We start from the raw sequence: 8,534 nt of genomic DNA on the forward strand, positions 1-8,534 counted from the left end.
AGGTCGAAGGAGGTCTTCTACATAGTCATAGGTCTTCAACATGACATTTTTTCAAACTCTCCTAAACTCTTCTAAACTCGTCAATTAGGTCGCCCAAGTGGGGCAGCCCCTTAACTAACGAAACTCTCATCCGTGACTTAGATTCTTCCTGACTGGACTAATATGAGTGCCCATCAACAACAAAAAATGTAACTCATTCTAATTGTTCAGCCTCTATCTGCCCAAATGAAGTCCCATTCAACACGATGCAGTGATCCTAAAGGGGCTGTCCCACTTGGGTGACCTAATCTGTGAGTCTGCAAGAGAATGTTTCTACTAGTGAGAGAATCTTGGACCAGAGGCCATAGCCTCAGAATAAAAGGGTGGACCTTTAGAAAAGAGGAGTCAGCGGGTGGTGAATCTGTGGAATACATTGCCACATGAGGCTATGGAGACCAAGTCAATGGATATCTTTAAGGTCGAGATTGACAGATTCTTGATTTGTTCAGGTATCAGGTATTATGGGGCGTTGGCAGGAGAACAGGATTGAGAGGGCAAGACAGATCAGCCCATGATTGATGCAGGCTCGATGGGCCGAATGGTCTAATTCTCCTAGAATTTATGAACATAAATTCCAGATTTAAAACTTTTAACTGTTCTGACTCTGAAGTGCATCTGATCCAACTATTTCAGGACCTTTTTCTCCAGTTGCTCAACCATAAAGAACATTTCAGCTCAAAGCCACTCAGCCTGTAGATAGGTAAAAGGTTGATGTTCACATTTTTATGCAATTGAATTTTAAGATTATATTTGCCTTTTATCATTAAATCGAACCTTCACTTAAAAGCACATAACTATATCTGATCAACAGTTCTATGATCTTTTGTTGTATATTTGCCTAATTTTATTGTATTGAGGAAGGATTTCTGGAAAAGTTTCCACGTAACAAATTGGGGCATTATTTAAGAAAAAGTCTGGATCCTTACTGCTAACTTTCTGGATTTCAAAATATCAGTTAAATTTGATTATCTTTTGCTTGCATGTGATTACAATGAGGCAAATCTATCTCACCATTTCCAATTGTTAGAGCAACAACCAGCAAACCAACTTGAAAATTCTGTCATCAAAAAGGTAAAATACGTTGGAAAAGTGATGCCCAATTACAGTGTATGTTATAATTGTTACAAATGCAGGCAACCCTTGTGTAAGGGGAAGGTTTTGTTTTCTGGAGAACCATCCATAGTATGGTTTTCTATAACGAGAAACCACATGATCTGTGCATGCATCGAGAAATGTAAATCGAAAGAAAATAAGCATATAAATTCCATAATACAAAAAATTTGATTTGGTATTGATTTGTGAATTCTGTTAGGATACATTTTCTTTAACCGAACTGTTGTATTGCAGTCTCACCTGCACATTTAAGGTGCTCTGAGTGTGTGCTCTGCAGAAAACGTACATTTTTGGCATTTCATTTTAAATATTTTTGCATATTGTTTTTTTTACCGACTGTTTTAGCAATGAGATTATTAATAAATGTATCAGAATGAACTGCCATGTATGAGCATTTTCTCAGAAAGCTTGCAGTAAGTTTAGGAACATTTTAATGAGTGCATTTTATAGCAAGTCACAGCAGAATTTATTAAGTGGTTCCTGATGGAAAGTAATAGAAACTGAAGAATGAAATGTTATAATAACTCATGCATGAATTGTAATAATCTTTTAGTTTATTTGACTGTTTAAACTGCATTTTCTTAGAGCAATGAAAACTTTTAGACTTAAGGGTGAATCCTTGATGATTGTCATACATTATTCATGAAACAAACTAGAGATCAAAATAAATTCACTTTGTTTTTACAATATAATCTTTTTAATAATTTATCTCTCAGTCTGTTCTGGCAAGTATGACGATTACGAAACTTTTGATTTGATTGCCACAGTGTATTTTTGTAATGAAGTTAGAAGAAAGCTCCTTGCTAATGACAGTGTATTATAGTATTATGACTCCTATGAATGTGACTTGTTTTCAGTTTGTCTGAACTTCTCAATATGTTTTTGAAACTTTCTTAGACATTTCCTTTGCTTTACTTTTGAAGTAAGCACATTCTTGGCCTTTAGGTACTGTGCATCTTTTCTCATAAAACGATATCTTGGGATTGTGGATGACTTAATTCCATTTCCATTTTGTGTTCAAAGGTGACTGATGAGGTTAATTGCAAACTGCAGACTCTTTTGCAGATGGAGTTGCTGGTGGCTCCAAGGCAGACAGGTGGTGTGTGAAGGATGGAACTGCAGATACTGGTTTATGCCAAAGATAGACACAAAATGATGGAGGAACTCAGCGGGCGGCATCTGGGGAGAAAAGGAATAGTGTCAGCTTCTCACTCTGATTACACAAGACCTCTATGTGCACCTAATGCATGGTCCTAATCAAAGATCTTTGGTCCTAATGTTCTCAATACTGTCCTGAACACTCACTCTGCACATTGTGAGGATTGGATTGAAGAGTCTTAGGAATCAGTGGAGCGTAACATATTTGTCACAGCAGCTCTGAATCTGTGATGGACAGGTTTGAAACTGCCGTGACAAACTTAACAAAGCATGCAGTACATGGTAGTGCTGAAGATAGTCAGGAATTTAGCAATGAATGACAAGTAGTTTTAAATCCTCCAAACTTATTTCTCTCAAATCTGTCCCTATGATGAAATTCTTTCTCTCAAATGTATGTTCATGGTACCAGTTCTGAAATGCTAGAAAGGCTTAATTGAACACATAGGTAGCTTTGAGATAAACTGCCTTCTTTCTACGATATAATGGTCAGGATGTTAAATTTGCATCTCAAGTTCCACAAATGTTTTTTTTATTCACACTGCTTCTTGCTGGACTGTCAGAAAGGATTATGAATGCTTTCCATAAAAGTCGGTCTAATGTTGGTTGTGCTATGTGCAGCATTAGCAATTTCCAGTTCAACATGATGGTCCTGCAAATGCCATGTGAAAAGAAGTCACTTCAAATTCAAAATCCCCTTCGATGTTCCTGGCTTTCTTCCTCAAATCACACTTGGTTCATCACTGGTGGATGGCACTTCCTTCTGCAGTGTTTATGGAATAAAGCTGATTTCACGCTGATTGTGACACCAATTCAGTAGCTTCAGAAGTTTTGCTTCAAGCTCTTTGAGTTCCAGGATTATAAAAATAGAATTTCACCTCTCCTGTTTCACACTTTGCATGAGGTAGTTATGCTGCCTGCTTACTTAGAAATGCTGATTCATTAATCATCACTGACAGCCTTGATGAAGATATTACAGCTTATCAGTCATTTTCTTTACCAGTTTGATTTACCATAATTCACAATAGATTTTTCATTGAAATTGTGTATGCACAATGATTATTGGGTTAATGTTATTTATCTGTTGCACCTCGATATAATTCACACACTCAATAAAAAATTGAAACTGTACCTCAATGCTTATATCTGTGTCCCTATATATTTCTTTTCAACCTTCTGTCTACCGTTATTGCTTTCTGTGTTCTGTAATTTATACATCACAAATTATACTCTGGAAACACACAGTGCGTCTTGATTTTTTCCAAAGGCAGTTACTTCTCTTCATCTTTTGCATGAAACACTAGTCTATGTGGGGGGGGGTGGAGTGTGTATGTGGTGGGAAGGGTGTCGGAGGGGGGAGGAGCGATGTGGGAGGGCGGTGTGTGCGGGGGGGGTTATGCGTATGGAGGGGGGGTTGTGGGGAAGGGGTGTGCGGTCGTAGGGGTTGTGGGGGAAGGGTGTGTGAGTGTGGGGGGTGTGTGGGGGGTTGAGGGGGCGGGGGAGGTGTGGGGGCAAGGGATTCATGTGGGGGGAGAGGGGTGCGTGGGCGGTGGGGTGTGTGAGCGGGGGGAAGGGGTGTGTGGGGGGGAGGGGTGCGTGGGGGTGTGTGTGTAGGCGGGTGTGTTGATGGAGGGGACATTGTGGGGGTGGTTGGGGGGGGTTGTGGTTGCGGGGGAGGGTGTGGGCGGGGTGTGTGTGGGTGGCAGGGTGTGTTTGGGGGTGTGTGTGTTGTGTGTGGGCAGGGGGGGTGTGGGCAGGGGGGCTTGTGGGGGGAGGGGTGTGTGTGTGCGGGGAGGGGTGTGTGGGGGGGGAGGGGTGTATGGTGGGTGGGGGGGTTATGGGGGTGGGGTTGTTGTGGGGGCAGGGGGGATTGTGTGGGGGGGAGAGGTGTGTGTGTGCGCGGCGTAGTGTGGGGGGGGGGTGGGCGTGGGGGTGTGTGGGGAGTGTGGGGGGATGTGGGGGGAGGGGGGTTTCTGGGGGTGGGATTGTGGGGGCAGTGGGTGTGGGGGGGTTTGTGGGAAATGGGGTGTGTGGAGGGGTGTGGGGGGGGTTGTGGGGGGGTATGTGTGGGCGAAGGGGTGGGTGTGTGTGGGCGGGGCGTGTTCGGGCAGGCGGGCTTGTGGTGGGGAGGAGTGTGTGGGAGGGCGGGGTTGTGTGGGGGAGAGGGGTGTCTGGGCGGGGGGTAGTTGTGGGAGGAGAGGGGTGTGTGGGTGGGGGGAGTGAGCTTGGAGAATAGACAGGGAAGAGCCATGGGGGGGAGCGGGCATCATGGGGTAGTGGGGGAGAAGCCAGAGAGGAGGGCCAGAGGGGTAGTGGCTGGAATTGGCGATGCGATGGGGACTCACAGCGGGCGCTGATCGTTCTCCTCCGCCGGGTTCAGAGTCTCCACTTTCCGTTTGGCGACATCTCCGACTCCGGGCTGGGCTGGGTCTCCGACTCCGGGCTGGGCTGGGTCTCCGACTCTGGGCTGGGCTGGGTCAGGTCTCCAACGCTGGGCTGCTGCTTCGGGCGGGGCGGCTGCTTTGGGCTGGGCTAGGCTGATTGGGGCGGGGCTGGGCTGGGCTGCTTCGGGTCCCTCCGAAAGTCCAGTTGGAAACCTCCGCTGGCTTTCCTCATCTCCAGTAAAGAGGCGATGGTGCAGGAAGGGGCGGATCATCCCGGGGAGTGACAGGGGAAGAGACTAATCCACATAGCGCTGACTGGCAGGAGAAGAGATCGATCAGCGCACGCTCGTTTTTTACGATTTTTAAACCTCGCTAACTGTTACGACATTCAACCGATGGGACCAAAACTTGGTGTATTCGCAGCACAGGAGAACGGTGAGTGAACTGGTGAAAAATCGTAGCACTATCGTGAACCGTTTTTGGGCAAATAGAAAGACCGCCAAACCGGGAGATAACAAGATCAGAGTTTCAGTTATGTATAGAAGATAGAATAGAAGATAGAATAGAATATATAGAATAGAATAGAATAGAATAGAATAGAATAGAATAGAATAGAAACATAGAAAAATAGGAGCAGGAGTAGGCCAGCTCCACCATTCAATATGATCATGGCTGATCATCTAAAATCAGTACCCCGTTCCGGCTTATTCCCTATATCCCTTGATTCCTTTAGCCCTAAGAGCTAAAGATCTAAACTCTTGAAAATCTCCAGTGAATTGGCCTCCACTGCCTTCTGTGGCAGATAATTCCACAGTTTCACAAATCTCTGCGTGAAGTTTTTCCTCATTATAAATTGATTAAACATCGCGGTTCATAATCATTCAACATATCCTCACAAAATGCCAGGGGAAGCGTAACTCTGTTTTGCATTTCCACAGATGCTGCCTGACCTATTGGGTATTCCCAGCATTTTCTGTTTTTATGTCTGATTTCCAGCATTTGCAGTTTTCTTTTATTTCCATTTAAAAAACTGTACTTTCTGCATGTGGGCATGATTAATGTATATTTCCCATCTTTAATTGCCCATAGGTAGATGATGAAGAACTCCCTTCTTCATCTACTGCACTCCTCCTCTGCCAACGAAGCAAGTTCCAAGATTAAGACTGGCAGTGCTAAAGGAATGGTGATGTCTTTCCAAGTTATGAAGCATGACTAGAAAAGGAAACTCCAAGTGGTTGTGTTCCCATATACTTGTAGGTCTTGTCTTCCTTGGTGGTAGAGGTCATGGGGTTGGGAAGTGCTGTTGGAGTAGATCAGGTGAATAGCTGTAATGCATTTTATAAATGCAATCACAATGCATCAGAAGTGATGAGAATGAATGTTTCAAGAGGTGGACGGGATGACAATCAAGGAAGTTTCTTTGTTTTGGAAAATATCAAACATTTTACATGTTGTTGGAGCTGTACACATCCAGACAAGTGGAGGGCATTCTATAATACTAGTGACTTGCATTTTGTAGATGGGATGTTGGACACACAGCCCCTCAATTGCTTTCATAGCCACCAAATTTATGCAAATGGTTTAATGGAGTTTCTGGTGAAAGATGACATGCAAGATTTTGATGATAAAGGACACAAAATACTGGAGTAACTCAGTGGGTCAAGCGGATAAGTAACGTTTTGGGTCGGGTCACCAATCCATATGATGTAGCGATGTTACAATACCTACCTTCAGTGGCGCTGCAGTTCTGCCACTGGCCGTGTGCGCGATTTGGCGCCTTTGAAGGGGGGGGGGGATTAAAATACCGTTTTCTTCTGCCTGTCGGAGTTGAACTTTCTCAGGCTGTTCAGCTGCTGCAGAAAAATCGTTCCGACTTCCGTTCTCGGATGTTTTTTAAAAAAAATCGTGGGACAATTTAATCCCTGGAGTAAAATAAAAAGCTACTTCTAACGCCGTCAACGCCTACAACGGGACGGATCTCACGTAGGTGACAAAACATAAGGTAAGTCGTATATTTTACATATAAACTTGCTTCTTAGGATGACTTTAATCCAAATTTCATTGGCGAAAATGTGATTTTGGCCCCAAAAGAACCGGCAGTGTTTTTCCTGCCGATATGGCGTTCAAATTCACAGCAACCGCAACGTTCCACAAAAACCCACTCGCAAGATGATTAAAATGCCCATTCATTTACGGGAATTAAACATTAAATTCTTTCCATTTGGCCTATAAATTCATGACAATGAGATTTAAAAATCATGTTATATTGTGAATTCTTGTGTGCATGTTATTTGGACACTTAGGCTATTTAAAAATGTTAACCTTTTCTTAAGAAATGGATAGATGTTTAGATCTAGTAATTGAATTTTGTAATTAGCTACAATTATGTAACTAACTAATTATATGCTTTAATTTCAGGTCATCCAAGTAAGATTGTTTCATATTTGTTTCAGAATGCTTCAATCGATAATAACTGAAACTTTCATTCAGTTCTCTTAATTTTTAAGAAAGTTATGGGCTTTTGACTGTCCTCGGTCACAGCTTTTGAGTTAAGTCAATGGAAAAGCAATAGGGAACAAGATGCTAATTTCAGAGTATGAAAATGGCCATAACCTTTTTAATACTGAAGATATGAAAGTGAATTAGGTGTCAAATTAAACTTCTTTTTATGCTTTATCTGATGGGATAAATTGAAGACTTGATTTTTTAAATCTCAAAATTTTGTAACATTGCTATATGATGCTACCTGACCCATTAAGTTACTCCAGCACTTTGTGTCCTTTTCTGTAAAGCAGCATCTGCAGATCCTTGTTTTTATTACAAGATTTGATGGTAGCGGACTTGGAAAAATAAGTGCTGCATCTATTTCTCTTAAACGGTCTCTGAATCTGCGATACTCTACCAGGTTTGATGATCCATCCCCTTTGAACATCTCAGATCAAAGAATCTCAGTCAATGCCAACAATGCAGCCTTTAATTGGGCCAAAGACATCCTGTCATACTTCTACTGGTATGATGACAAAGTGCTACATTTAGGCTTACAAATTACATCTATCTACACATTAAACTTTAGACTCACATTCACTTCAGATTTTCTTTACTCTTTTTATTCTTGTTGCTCAATTTTGTTTGGTAGAACTTCAAGTGTTTATTGAGCTGAGCAATTGAGTTTCCAGCCAGGAGGCAGAGCAGAGCAGCAGCGGGAAGGTTTAAAATAATGCTATTTGATTGTCTCATTGAAAGGAACAGCATTAGGACGTGAAGGTATAGTGGAACGGCCTCTTTGGAGCGGCCATTTTAAGAGGATTCAGCGAGAAGACAAAATAAGATACGATCTTGTAGAGAGAGGGGCAGGTATGACAGCTCAATGTTCCAGGGTATAGATGTGATAGAGATGCAGGTAAGAGGGGAAGGAAGGGAACATTTTTGATCAAGGAGGCCATAATTACAGTGCTCAGAGAGGATATTCTCAGTTGATTGTCCAGTGAGTCTATATGTGCAGACCTTAGAAACAGGAAGGGATAATCAATTTGATGAAACTGTATTACAGGCCCTGCGATAGTCAGTGTGAATTAGAGAAGCAGATATGGAGGGAGATATGTAGATAGCTATAAAAATAATAGGGTGGTATTACTGGAACATTACAACTTTCCTAATATTAACTGGGTCTCCCATAGCATAAAGGCCTTGGATGGGGTGGAATTTTGATCAATGTGTCTAAGAAAGCTTCCTTAATCAATATACCAGAGAGAGTGTAACACTAGTAGGCCAAGTGACTGTAGTGTCTGTGGGGTAACATTTTGGGATCAGTGGCCATAATTCTACTAGTTTTTAAATGGTTCT

Source organism: Amblyraja radiata, chromosome 2 (genome assembly GCF_010909765.2).
Source record: "Amblyraja radiata isolate CabotCenter1 chromosome 2, sAmbRad1.1.pri, whole genome shotgun sequence".
NCBI classification, from domain to species: domain Eukaryota; kingdom Metazoa; phylum Chordata; class Chondrichthyes; order Rajiformes; family Rajidae; genus Amblyraja; species Amblyraja radiata.